Source organism: Oryctolagus cuniculus, chromosome 3 (assembly GCF_051225735.1).
Source record: "Oryctolagus cuniculus isolate XC-2025 breed Fujian yellow rabbit chromosome 3, ASM5122573v1, whole genome shotgun sequence".
NCBI lineage: Eukaryota > Metazoa > Chordata > Mammalia > Lagomorpha > Leporidae > Oryctolagus > Oryctolagus cuniculus.
Genome location: NC_142869.1, coordinates 28877292 through 28892589, shown reverse-complemented (window position 1 = coordinate 28892589; position 15298 = coordinate 28877292). Strand labels below are relative to the sequence as shown.

The window sequence follows — 15298 nt, the reverse complement described above, 5'->3', positions numbered from 1 at the left end:
CTTCTGTTTAAGTTTGTTCCTTCCTTCCTTCCTTCCTTCCTTCCATCCATCCTTCCTTCCTTCCTTTTTTCACAAAAAGAAAGTGCAGATTAAATGCTTGCTCAGTTGTGAGATCACTCTAATACTTAAATCTGTGCTTTAGTCCTATGAAACCTCTTATAACAGGAAAATAAATGTTATTATTTCCATTTTATGGACTCCCATAGAGAGCTTAGTTTCTTACACAGGGTCAGTGATTTGTCACATAGACGAACCTTTTTTTTTTTTTTTTTTTTTTTTTTTTTTTTTGACAGGCAGAGTGGACAGTGAGAGAGAGATAGAGAGAGAGAAAGGTCTTCCTTTGCCGTTGGTTCACCCTCCAATGGCCGCCATGGCTGGCGCGCTGAGGCCGGCGCACCGCCCTGATCCGATGGCAGGAGCCAGGTACTTATCCTGGTCTCCCATGGGGTGCAGGGCCCAAGCACTTGGGCCATCCTCCACTGCACTCCCTGGCCACAGCAGAGAGCTGGCCTGAAAGAGGGGCAACTGGGACAGAATCCGGCACCCCGACCGGGACTAGAACCTGGTGTGCCGGCGCCTCAAGGCGGAGGATTAGCCTAGTGAGCCGTGGTGCCGGCTGCTGTTATCTCTTAATTTCTCCTCCCCAGATATTAGAGGCAGAGAAAGACCCAAATTTCTAACTTTTAAAACCCTTCTTATCACATCATGCCAGGGAGACATGTGATATCAACATGACTTAAAACTGGTGAACCTGACCTTCTGTTAGGTTGTGTTGCCTGGATTCCTGCACTGAAATTTATAATTTTATAATTTAACATGATGGGAGGAATCATTACATATAGACCAGACTCAAGGTGAGGTGAAAACATTTTATCTCAAAAAATTACAAAAGAAATGTTTGGCAACCAATACACTGAAAGTTAAAGCAAAAAATGAAATAAAATAAAGCCTTGCACTTTGGAGGTAAGGTTACGAAACATTTTGTGTGCTTACACTAATTAGTGTATTTGGGAGAAGACACTGGGAAACTATGCAAATGTTTTGATTTTCCTAAAGAGAATTTTGGCACCCATTGCTGTATCTTCCCAGCAGAAAAGTTCCCTGTGGCATTCTAATGGCTATTTTCTATTTTCTTTATTGTTTCCATAATTATTGATTATAATTCCTATAAGGAAGGCATCCTCCCTTGCCTATCTCCCTCCATCAGCGAAGCAAGTTCACTGTGTACTGGTTACCAACCTGTGTGAGTCAGGTGAGACAGACACAATACAGTCCAGCACATAAAGCTGATTTATTATTTACAGAAAGACAGTAAGGAAAATAAAAGCCTAGGATTCATTGTGAGTTGTCCCTCACTCTACCCAAGACTCAAGAAAGCTGCCCAAAGCATTTGCAGTCTCGACTAATATGTTCCACTTGCACCGAAACTGAGGGACCCTGAAGTGTATTCCACTCCTGACAATACAGCTCCAGGTCAGGTGACTCCATAGGAAAAGCCTTGAAAGACATCCTTCTCCTAGGGAAGACAGAAACAAAGCTGTCCAGGGAAATCCCTCCCTGTTGCAAGATATTATATTCCATAACATGGGAAGGAGCATGCCCTGGGCTATTTCATACAGTGCTTCCCTGTCTCAGGATATTGTGTTCCCAGTACACTCTTCAGTTATTCATGAGAACTACAAGCAAAAGGGGATCAAGAACTGGATCAGCACAAGATCAACTGGGGAACTATCCTTATCTATCTAATCATTTACTTATGCCAGCATAGAAACGTGGATATGTGTGGTATATTTTAGTTATAATACACTGGAACACATATTTATCAAAGTGTCCTGGGCCCTGGTACCCAGATATTTGACCTGGCATTATTCTGTATTCTTGAGGTTGTTTTGGATGAGATGTATGTTCATCTCATCCAAACTTTGATGGACTTTGAGTAAAGTAGATTGCCTTGCACAATGTTGGTGGGCCTCTGCCAATCAGTTGAAGAACTGCAAAGAACAAAAGCCTACTGCCCTGAGCAGGAGGGAGTTCTGCAGCCCACTGCTGTCAGACATCATCAGTGATGTAGGCTCCTCCTGGCTCTGCAGCACGCTGCCTTAGGATCTGAACTGCAACTCTATCCTCAGTCTCCAGGCTCCAAGCTGCAGATTTTGATCTTGCTGCCAAGCCTATAAAACTGTGTAAGTCAATTCCTTAAAATAAATCTCTTTCTTCATGTATGAGTATACATATCCTGTTGTTTCTGTTCCTCTGGAAAGCTCTGATATAGAAGTTTGTCAATTTTATTGATATTTTTTAAAGAATCAGTTTTTGGACTAACTGCTCATTTCTGTTACCATTGAAGTACATGATGAAGGTGACATTTGACCCAGGGTAGTCTTATTAGATACTGCTTTCTTGGGCATTTGGTAGAAATACATGCATTTGGGATACAATTGATAAGCAACAGCAGTAACAACAACAACAAAAAAAAAAACAAAACAGTGCAGCAATATTAGATATTAGATATAGATATTAGATATTAGATTAGATATAATATACCTAAAATAACATTTAATTAAATAAGATTTAATATACACCTATATTAATCAAGTACTATTTATATATGAATGTATATTTATTCAATGTGCAAAATGAGAGAATGTAGATAAAACAAGAGAAAATTTCTCATAAATAAGCACTGTGAACACCACAATCTCTCTCATTCCCTCGTATGTATATTATATATATATATAGAAATATATATCCTATTGCAGTTGCCATAATATTTCTGATACTTTCATATCAGAAAGCTTGTTTCAAGGATCATTTGTCCTGACTGGTATAAATCTATCCACTACCAACAGTAGTAAACCCTGTTGATTAGTTTCTTGCCTAATAATAATCTTCGGTTTCCCCTTTGTAAGAAAATGCTATTCTTCTTTCAGATATGAAGGAGCCATTTGCTATAGGGGACATTGGGTTCCTGCTTAATCCCAACAGTTAAATCTTGATGAATGAAAGCGAGTCATGGCACTGCCCTTTCCCTTACAATTGTTGAAACTAAGGATGCAAGTGAGACTCCAAAATATTGAATGAAGCAAAGGCTTCAATGAAATTTTTGATAGTTTTTGTTATTTTTAACAAGAGACATGAGGATGGAATTCACGTTCTGCTTGTGCGTTCTTGTACTTCTGTGCTCATTGCCCTTTCATTCCAGGCTGTCTTAAAGCGCCTTCAGAATGCATTCAAAGCTAGGGATAGTTTGGGAGCAAAGGGCAGTAGTTAGTTGATCTTAATAACAGAGATAGTATATCCTTTCTGCGCAAAATTCAAACAGGTTTACTCAAAGTTTGTTATAAAAGATTACAACGCGCTAGTACGAGGGTTTCTCTTCTAGAAAACACTTCCCCAAGCAGGCATCAGGAGGCTTCATGTTTCTCTGTGGGAACTCTGACTTTAGGAAGTAGTTTTACATTGATAAAACTGTGAATGTTGCTTTTGTTGTGTGTAATACACTGCCCATCTCTGTCTCACTCAAGGGTCTCCTGGCTTCTCTCAGCCTCTATGGAGCTGTGGCAGGCTAACTTGCTAGCTAGCAAGAGTCAAATCCTTTATACTTCTTAATACTTGCATTTCCGCCTTTGACCATCAGATAACGTCCTGTGAAAATACAAAAGCAGAGCTATGAGTCACCTTATGGCTGAGGGAGTCCAAGACTGAGGGATAAAAGTCAGCCCCTTAGGTAGCAGAGCAAAACCAAGGGGAGAGCCTGAGTCATCGATGGTGTTGTTAAATCCCCAATAGCAAATTTAAAATTATTCACCTCTAGTTTCATTTTAGTTGAGAAGATATACAGTCATTTGCGTCAGAGTCCCCATTAACACACAAAAGCATTTTATATAAATCATTAAATAGTACCAAGAAATTTTTAAGACTCGTACGGTGCTACCAATACAATAATATTCAACATTTGCTAATAAATATTTGGGATATATTTTAAGATTTAATCCTGATAAGAACAACTTTGAAAGATTATTTTTTTAACTTTTATTTAATGAATATAAATTTCCAAAGTACAGAATATGGATTACAATGGCTTCCCCCCCATAACGTCCCTCCAACCCACAACCCTCCCTTTATCCACTCCCTCTCCCCTTCCATTCACATCAAGATTCATTTTCAATTCTCTTTATATACAGAAGATCAGTTTAGCATACATTAAGTAAAGATTTCAACAGTTTGCTCCCACACAGAAACATAAAGTGAAAAATACTGTTTGAGTACTAGTTATAGCATTAAATCTCAATGTACAGCACACTAAGGACAAAGATCCTACATGAGGAGTAAGTGCACAGAATATTTGACTCACAGGCTAAATAAGAAGCCTTAAGATAATTCAGCTAATAAATGCGAGAATTAGCATTCAGATCTAGGTCCATCTGGCAACAAAATTTGTGTTGCAAACACTGACGTAGTATTTACCCAGTAGGTAGGCTACTCAGCATTCACTGAGGATTCCATTAGGCCAGATTCTGTGCTAATCACTCAAGGAGTTCTCTATACATGAACAATGGAATAAATTTGGAAAAGTTATGTAAGTCTCTATGCAAATTAATGCCACAAAAAAACATTCCATCTGATAATAGGCTCTTTAGTAAGTCCACAAACAATAATTTTAAAGCTGAGGTCAGCTTTGGTTTTCAGACCAGAACTGAAAATTGATGCATACAAGCTATTGCTGGAAGTGGGTTCGCACTCTTTGTTTTGGATTAATTTTGATAACACGTTATCCTCATAATTGAAAAAGATGTTTTAGTATGCTAACAGATAATGAAAAGGAGGTATACAAAACTTCTAATCAATCACTTCTATCAAAAACTGCTCAAACTCCTCTTAAGCCTGAAACCACAGACAGAAAGAACCCTAGGACCTTTGGATTCCAGTCTTCATACTGTGAAGGTCTGAGATTGACTAGTTCAATATGTTCTCAGTATCACCCAGACTCACATCTACCCTCAACTCATGTACACTAGGGAATAGATAAATTAATGAGTGAAATCCAAAGAACTTGATAAAAGTATTATCATTTTTATTCATAAGTTTCCTTTGGCAGAGAACACTCTCTGAGACTCTGGGTTAAGTCAGCAGCAGCAACAACAACAAACTAATCAAAAGCATATAAAAAGAAACATTTTTAAATATCCAATGTACTCATTTGCTTATATTTGGCTATTCACTGGGATACCTAGATGATTTTCCATTGTAGTTCAGGAGTATAACAGACTGATGCATCTGTAGCTTTCAGGTGGTCAAGAGGGGTAGAAAGTGTCAATGAAGAATTTAATGTGTTGTAAAGAAATATTTACAATTTTAAAAGATGACTGAAGTTTCCTGAAGCTTTCTTTTTTTGTATCTGTAGTCCTAGGAGTATTCTCAGACTATAACCTACTTCTGAACTGTAATACAATTTTTAATATAAAAGTTACTTGTTATCATGCAGTACCATAGCCCAGAAGTGAAACATAATCCAAATACATTATCCATGTTAATATAGGTTTGACATGTATTTCCCTAGTGCCGTTGTTTTCCAGGGAACTTAGCCCTCATTATTTAACAGTTTCAAAATCATTAGATTATTGGAGGGTAGCAAAGGCCCTGTAGCTGGGTGAAATTTCTCTGTGAAATGAAAGTTGCTTCATCAAGTAAGAAGTTACAACAAAGTATCATTTAATAATGGTAAGTAATATTTTTAAATTACTATTTAGAAATATATTGCATGATATTAAAATGACTTTATATAATCGCTGTGTCCTCAATTTAAAAGGACATTGGTAAGCCCCCTAGGACTGAAAGGGCTTTTTCTCTACCTAATTAAATTAAGCGCCGTACACAGAGCCTCTCTGCAAAGATTAACAGAATGCATTTCTTGTCCATTTAAGTGTTGCCTGTGGTGATTTTCTCTAATTTAATTAAAAGCTGTTCTTTTATGAAGAACAAGCTTGCAGCATAATTCTCTTACGTTTACATTTCCAACGCCTGTTTGGGAGAAAGTGGCAAGTGATGAGAAAAAAAAGATCAGGTTGTAGGTGCACAAGAAGAAATTATCAATATTTCCTGCTTGTCATAAAATTTTCATTTTAAAAATGAAAGTGAGTGGAGATAAGCCAGGGTCAGGGAATGCACCAGTGATGTGTTAGGTGCAATCTCTGACCTTTGCCAGTCAGCACCCACTATGAAAATAACGGGCATTTGTCAAAGAAGTAATTGTACCGTAGGTTCTCACATACTCAAATGTTTATTGTGCTGATGGTACTCCAAAGTGCTGTGCTTCTGAATCCTCAGCTCTGAAGCTGAGGTCTTTTGATGAGTCTATTACTATATAAAATGTTAGGTGTGAAGAAGCCGTGAAATACTAGAAAGCAATTTGATACTCTGCATATAGGTGCAAAGTCCATTCAGTAAGGAATATTGCAAGGATAGGTAACTGACAGCCAAGCTCAACACTTAGATGGTAGAAGAATAAACAAAGTATCCAATAAAAATTATAAAAGTAGGGAAGTGAGGAGAATATTAGAAATATTCTGTTATAAGATACATAAAACAATAGGACACATGGAGCTATATGGAGTTGTTTGATAGTGGATTTAGATGACTTAAAAATGTATATTGGAGGGGCCTGCTCTGGTGATATAGTGGGTAAAGCCTCTGCCTGCAGCGCTGGCATCCCATATGGGTACCTGTTTGAGTCCAGGCTGCTCCACTTCCAGTACAGCTCCCTGCTGGAGCAGCTAGGAAAGCAGTCGAACTGCATCCATGTGAGAGACCTGGAAGTAGCTCCTGGCTCCTGGATTTGGATCAACTCAGCTCTGATGGTGTGGCCATTTGGAGAGCCAACCAGCAGATGGGAGATCTCTCTCTCTGTGCCTCCCTCTCTCTAACTCTGCCTTTCAAGTAAATAAATAAATAATTTTAAAAAATGGATATTGGGAATTCTGAGGCAAGCACTTCAAAACAAGTTTTTAAAATAAGTGCAATGTTTATGTTTCAAGGGATAAAAATGAAATAATATGAAATACCATAAAAGAAAAGGGGAGAAGGGAATCAGAGAGCAGGTGTATCAATATAGTTAAAAACATAATCCAACTCAGTTGCTTTCAACATAATGATCTGAGGATACCAATAGGGGAAAAAGAGATAATCAGAGAAGAAAAATACCAGAGAAGAATAAAGAGAGAGAGAGAGAGAGAGAGAGAGAGAGACTTTCTATAACTCCCTCTCTCTCTCTCTCACTGTCTAACTCTGCCTGGCAAAAAAAAAAAAAAAAAAAAAAGAGAGAGAGAGAGAGAGAGAGAGAATTACATACTGTCCATAAGAAACCCACCATATGTATATAAAGACTCAAACTGGTGAAAAGTAAAGGAGTAAAGAAATAAATCTAATGCTAACACAAATCAAAAAAGCTGAAGTAGCTAGATTGTCTTCAGAGAGCTAACTACCAAATAAACAAAATTCTCAGAAATAGAGATAGTACGTAGTAACTAATGGCTTACAGCTCCGTGAAAGCATAATAACCCCACAAATAATCCCACACGCAAATACCCACAATGTAGTTTGAAACTTCCAGTCCCCCTGCCACATCTTATGCATTCAGACCACAATGGAAATAAGCTAAAATTAACAATCGAAACATATTTGTAAAACACACAAATATTTGGAAATTAAATGATACCATTTTGAATAATTCATGGGTCAAAAAAGAAATTTCACAAGAACTAAAAGCATATTTTAACTAAAGAAAATAAATATAATATCAATTAAGTTTATGGGGCAGTTTTTAAAAAAGATTTACTTATTTGAAAGGCAGAGTTAGAGAGGCAGAGGCAGAGGCAGAAAGAGGGAGAGAATTTTCCATCTACTGGTTCACTCCCCAAATGGCTACAATGGCCACGACGGGGCTAGGCCAAAGTCAAGAGCCAGGAGTCAGGAGCTTCTTCCACAGCTTCCATTGTAGTTAACAGGGGTCCAAGGTCTTGGGCCTCCTTCCAGTGCTTTTCTCAGGTCGGAGTTGGGGATATACAAAGCTGGGAGTCTGGAGCTTCTTTTGGGTCTCCCACGTGGGTACAGGGACCCAAGTACTTGAGCCATGTTCCACTGCTTTCCCTGGCCATAACAGAGAGCTGAATCAGAAGGAGAGCAGCCAGGACTTGAATTGGTACCCATATGGAATGCCAGCAATGCAGGTGGCGGCTTTACCTGCTATGCCTCAGTGCAGGTATGGGGCAGTTTTGAAAGAGAAATGTGTAACAAAAAGAAGAAAAAACTGAGTTAAAATCAAAGCAAGGTTTCTATTTTAGGAAACTAGACAAAGTAGAGAAATTTAATTCCATAGCAAACTGAACAATAGAAACAACCCAAATTAAGGCAGAAATCAGTGAAATTATAAAGGAAGATAACAGTGGCCAGAGCTGTGGTGTGGCAGGTGAAGCCACTGCCTATGATGCCAGTATCCTGTGTGGGCACTGGTCTGTGTCCTGGCTGCTACCGCTTCTGATGCAGTTCCCTGCTAATACCTGAGAAAAGTAACAGCAGATGACCCAAGTCCCTGGGCTCCTGGACTCACCTGGGAAACTTGAAAGATGCTCCTAACTTTGGCTTGGCTCAGCCCTAGCTGTTACGGACAGCTGGGGAGTGAATAAGTGGATGGAAGATCTCTCTGTCACTCCCTCTCTCTGTAGCACTGGCTTTCAAATAAATAAACATTTTTTTTTTTAAAGAAGGGGGTGGGAACAATAGCGAGAAGCAATGAAACAAACAAACAAAAAAAAGATTCTTTGAAAAGATCAATAAAATGTATAAATTTGTGAAATAGTTTTCCAGAGAAACAGACCAGTGGAACTTGTATATGAAGAAAGAGATTTATTTTAAGAAGTTGACTTGCATAGTTTTGGAAGCTTTTTGGCTGATGCAAAGTCGGATTTGCAGGCTTTGAGTCTGGAGCCTGAGGCAGTAGTTAAAGTTCAGGTCCAAAGGCAGTTGCAGAGCCAGGAAGAGCCTGCCTCCCCCTGAGGTCTGACAGAGTGGGCTGCAGAATCCTTTCCTGCACAAGGAAGGCCAGGTTTTTGTCTGTACAGTCCTTCACCTGATTGGCCGAGGCCCACCCACATTATGAAAGGAGATCTGCTTCAGTCAAAGTCCATCAATATGAATGTAAATCTCATCCAGAAATAGGCTCATCAGAAACTATAGAATGCGTCTGACCAAATATCTAGGCAACAGAATCCAGACATGTTGACATATTTTAAAAAAATCCACTATAACCTCTAACAGAGTTATTGGGAAAGAAGGAAGGAAGGAAGGAGGGAGGAGGGAAGGAAGAAAGGGAGGGGAGAAAGAGAGGGAGGTAGGATGGAAGAAGGGAGGGAGGGAGGGAGAAAGGGAGGGAGGAAAGAAACAGAAAGTGGGAAGGGGGAAGATGTGGGTAGGGAAAGGGAAGGGTATTGCCAATATAAGAAATGAAAGAAGAGTCATTATTACCGAACTCATAGGCATCAAAATTACAGTCAAGGAGCACTGCAAACAGCCTTATACCCCTATTTGAGAACTTGGGGAGAGTGAAATAATTCTTTTAAAAAGACTTCCCTCACAACTCACAAAAGTGGAAAAAGATAATCTGAATAAATTAATACCTGTTAAAGCAGCTAATTAATAATAAAAGCCTCTAAAAATCACAGCATCAGGCCTGCATAGTTTCAACAGTGACTTCTTTTTTTAAAAAAATATTTATTATTTATTTCAAAGGCACAGTTATGGAGGGGGTAGGGGAAGTCAGAGAGAGATCTTCCATCTGCTGGTTCACTTCCCAAATTGTAGCAACAGCTGGGGCCAGGAGCTTCTTCCAGGTGTCCCATGTGGGTAGCAGGCGCCCAATACTTGGTGATAATCTACTGTTTTCCTAGGCATATTAGCAGGGAGCTGGATTGGAAGTGGAGTAGTTGGGACTCAAACCAGTACCCATATGGGACAGCAGCTCAACCCACTATGCCACAACCGTGGCCTTCATCAGTGAATTTTATAAAATATTTAAGAAAGAAATCATACCAGTTTTCCACAAAATCTTCCAGGAAATTTGAAGAGGGAACAGTTCCAATCTCATTTTAGGAAGCCAGTAAAACCTTATTGCCAAAATCAGATAAGTAGATCACAGGAAAAAAAAAATCTACAGTCCAACATCTCTTATGAACATTGAAATCCCAGTGAAATGTGTAAATCTATACACATAAATTATAGACCAGTCACTTAGGATTTATCTCAGATGTACAAATTTGGTTAAACTTTCAAAAAGTAATCAGTGTAACGCTTAATAAAAAATGTAAAACCTACTTTAAAAATGAATAAGCTAACTGAATAGACACCTCACCAAAGATGTGTAAGTGGAAAAGGGACAAATAAAAAGATGCTAGGTGCGGCATGTGTATCATGCTGCCGCTTAGGACTCCCACACCATATTGAGATCAGTCCCCCTCCACTTCCTACCCAGCTCCCTGCTAATGCGCACCCTTGGAGGCAGCAGATGATGGCTCAATTACTTGGAACCCAGCTACCACATGAGAATCCTTGATGGAGTTTTTGGCTCCTGACTTTGGCTTGGCTCATCCCTGGTTGTTATGAGCATTTGGGGAGTGAATCAGAGGATGGAGGTTCTATCTTCTAATAAATAAAGGCAAATAAATGAGCTTTTAAACTGATGAGAACAGATACTAGATCTTAGTCAAAAGGCTGAGAAGCAATAAATAAATGGACTTTTTTAAAAGATGGTCTAAATCAAATGTCATTAGTGAATTGAAAATTCAAACAATAGCAAGATACCGCTGTGCACCTACTAGGATGGCCAAAATCCAAAACACTGGCAACATTAAATGTTGGCAAGGTTGTGAAGCCACAGGAAGTCTCATTCATTGTAGGTGAGAATGTAAAGTGTTAAAGTCATTTTTGTAGACAGTTTGAGTTTTTCATAAAACTAAATCTGTTTTCACCATTTATTCCAACAATTGTGCTCCTTGGTGTTTACTCAAATGTGGCAAAAACTTATGTCTACACAACTACTCTGAAAACTTACCTGTGCCTAATACTCTGTACAGAAATATCCATAGCACTTCTATTTATAGTCAAAACCTGGAAAAACAAACTGTGGTAGAGCCATACAATGGAATAGTATGCAACAAATGCTATGGGTTGAATGTTTACCCCCTTCAAATACACAACTTAAAATCCTAGACCCCACGATGATGGTGTTAGAAGTTGGGGCTTTGGGAGGTAAGAGGACATGAGAGTAGATACCTCGTAAATGGTATTAGTGCCCTCATAAAAGAGGCTTTAAAGAGCCCCTTTATTCTCTATGGCATGTGAGGTCACCATGACAAAGCGTTCCTTACGAATCAAGAATCAGGAACAAATCCTGCATGTGCCAGTACCAGCTTATAGAACTGTGAGAATAAACATCTGGGGTTCATAATTCATCTGTTTGTGGTATTTTGTTGTACATCCAAAATGGACAAAGATAGTTTCTTGTAAATAAATAAATAAATAAGGTATCAAGTCACATAAAATGTAGATATATCATAAATTCATGTGGTGAAGCAAACTAAACAAGCCCTGAAAGTCTACATACCCTGTGATTCTTCCTCGTAAGATTCAGATCTAGATTTCTGATACCACCCTTCACTAAGAACAACCATGGATCCATTGGAAATTGTAATTATTCAGAGCATATAGCAGTGCCAGAAATTAAGGTAGGGCTCAAAAACTAAACAGAAAAATGGAAAGAAAAGGCAAAACAGGGGCCAGCACTATGGCGTAGTAGGCTGAGCCTCTGCCTGCAGTGTGAACATCCCATATGGGTCCCAGTTCGTGTCCTAGCTGCCCCTGTTCTGATCCTGCTCTCTGCGAATGGCCTGGGAAAGCAGTGGAAGGTGACTCAAGTGCTTGGGCTCCTGCACTCATGTGGGAGACCCAGAAGAAGCTCCTGGCTCCTGGCTTCAGATAGGCCCAGTTTTGGCCCTTGCAGCCATTTAGGGAGTGAACCATTGAATGGAAGATCTCTGTCTCTGTGTCTTCTCGCTGTAATTCTACCTCTCAAATAAATAAGTAAAAATCTCGTAAAAAATAAACAACAGTACCAAAAGTAAAGCAATAACAGGGCATGGTGAAGGACCAAAATTGAGAGTTTCCAATGACCAAATTGGAGCATTTTGAGCAGCAAAATGAATAATGTTACATTAGGTCTCAAAAAAAAAAAATCCATGAACTCAAACTTATATAAATGATGGAACAATTAAATAAATGTAGAGAATCGAAAATTATGTCATGGATGAGAATTCTCAACTTAAGTGCCCAAATAACTCTAATATCTGTTTACACAGGTATTTTTTCCTCAAAGAGAAGAGGCATACTCCACATTTTAGATGTTGGTTGTGTGACATGATTTCCTTCTACAGAATACAATGTGGAAAGGAAGGAAAAGTACTTTACAGTGGAGAAATCTGACACATCACTTCACAGACGTCACCAAAGTCAATGTCAACAGTCATATGGATGGTATATACCCTTCCTGTGGTATTAATGAGTGAAAAAATACACATTATCTTTGAATATGCACAAAAATGGTTAATCTCAGTGGAACAACAGAAAATACATCACTCACATCCCAATGTTGAGAGATATTCTGCATAATACTTGACCTGTATTCCTCAAAACCATGAAGACCATCAGAAATTTGAGAAACTCACATCCAGGATCCGCCTAAGGAGGTATGGCTACTCCATATAATGCAATATGTTGGAAGGAATCCTGAAAGAAAAAATAACTTTAATGAAATTATAGTAAAGAACACACTATTAATCGTAACTAACACAACTTACTAGCCCAAGTGAAAATTGCTATGGTGTTTATGAGAATTCTGTACCAATTTCAAGTTTTCTGTAAGCATAAAAGTATTATAAAATAAAATTGGATTTCAAAAAGAAATGTTAAAAAATAGAAAAGTAACATTATATAGAGATTAAGAGAAAATGTTTAGCAAATGTATCAGTAGTGATTACAGTGAATACATTTTCTATCATTGGTAACCAAAATTCTGCTTGTTAAGAAGATGTAAGAGGTGAGAGAAAAGTGAAGGAGAAATTGTTAACAGCCTGCTTTTCATAATCCCATTCTTGTGACCCAGCTTCTGGTTCAGTGGCGTAAATGAGTAACAGATGTGTGACCTGGATATCTTCCAGTGTTAAGGAGCATGTGGTTTTCAACATAGATTTCAGGAAGCAGTTCCTCCACTTTGCCAAAACATCCACCAGAAATAATCCAAAAATGAGGAGATAATACCAGCACACAAAGCAGGCAGCATAGATAAATGAAAACTATTGCAAGGCTCAAAAGAGAATGAAACATAGTCTTTGTGGGGACTGGTGTAATTATAAATAAGTCCTGCCTTTTCTTTCATGGGATGTCAATAGGAGTCATTTGTCTGTCATTAGTTAGACTATCACAGGTCCCGTAAACCTTTCCACTGAGGGGCAGAGTTAGAGGTAAGGCATTTGAATGTTTTGAAAAAATATTTTTATTTTTAAAATAAGAAAATAGCAAACATGAAGCAAATGCTTACCTGTTTTATTGTTTAAAATGTTATGATAAATTTCTTCCCAACATTACCCTTCACGATGACAGCATTTTAAACTGTTTTGGTTCCACAGTTACCTGCTGTAATTTAAGGAAGGAAGAGATTAGTCAAGAGTAATTTTGGCAGCAATAAAGGCCACCTTGTGGAAGGTCAGTTCACTGCTCGCTTCTTCTTTATGAACACAATGCTCTTCTGCAACAACAATATGGCTGTTTAAAATGCTGAATGAAGTAACCAGAGAAAAGTTATTTCCTATGTTATTGGATACTGTCATATACATGGAATTTGACTAAAATTCTTGTTAAAATGGCTACTACAACATGAAGGGTATTGTTTTCCAACAGTTAACAGGATTCTAAATTATACTGTACTATCTTCTTTCCTTAATAAACTGTAAAATTAAGTGGAATATTTTTCTTATATCAGTGGAGTAATTTCATAAAGTTTTAAAGTTTCCACTGGAACCAATAGATTACCGAGGGTCTAGTTGCTTTGCAGAAATTTAACTCTTGCAAAATTGTAATTCTTGAGTACTACATTATGTTGAACTAGATTATATTGAATGTTCCTAGTCGAGTGACACTTTAAACTTTTTATTTCAGGAAGTGAATGTTTAGCCAGATGGATAAGAAGCCCACATCCCACATCAGAGAACCTGGGTTCACTTTCCTGTCAATGACAGATCCTGAGAGGCTCAGTAACTGGGTTCCTGCTTCCCATGTGAGAAACCTGGATTGTGTTCCTAGCTCCTGGCTCTAACCCTGGCCAGGTATTTCATCAATGAACCAGTGGGTAGGTCCCATTTGCTCTGACTCTCAAACAAATAAAAATCTTAAAATTATTTATTTAACTTAATTCTAACAAAAACATTATAGGGCCAGCATTGTGGCATAATGGGTTAAGCTGCCCATTATGGGCATCCCATATGGGTGCCAGGAGTCCCAGCTGCTCCACTTCTGATACTGCTCTGTGTTAATGTGACTGAGAAAGCAGTGGATGATGGCCCAAGTGCTTGGGCCCGCCTGCACATGGGAGACCTAGATTAAGTTCCTGGCTTTGGCCTGCTCCAGCCCTGTCCATTGTGGCCATTTGGGGAGTAAACCAGTGGCTAGAAGTTATTTCTGTCTATCTCTCCCTCTCTCTCTCTGTAACTCTGCCTTTCAAATACAATAAATAATTTTAAAAAATGCTTTAAAATAGCCTTAGTTTCAAATCTTATAAATGAAAAAACTAAAACCAAGAGTGACTTAGTAACTTTTCAAGATCACATGACAATGAGGACATGGTCCCATGCTTGAAGTTGAACCTATAGTTAGAAATAAATACATGATAAACATATATGTAAATATAATTAATATATAAATATATGATACACAAGAGGTCTTCACAAAATTCATGGAAAACATATTATGAAATAATTCATGGATTAAATTTTTCTGCACTAAAATAAAACTAATTTAATTGTACTTTTTCTCAATTTTTGGAGTCTCCTTGTATGCTTGATATATGATAGCATGCAAGTCCAGCTGTCAAGTTCATTTCAAATTAGAAGTATTAACATTTAGCATTGATAGACTTAATGGAATATAGTTGAATATCAACCTTCTCATTAATTAACATGTTTATGTTTGACCAGACAAC

At 38.2% G+C, this 15298-nt stretch overlaps 1 pseudogene; it reads right to left on the bottom strand.

Moving 5' to 3' along the window:
* Positions 1 to 10678: 10678 nt before the first annotated feature.
* On the bottom strand, positions 10679 to 10773 carry LOC127491957 (U2 spliceosomal RNA; annotated as a pseudogene).
* Between the last annotated feature and the right edge of the window lie 4525 nt (positions 10774 to 15298).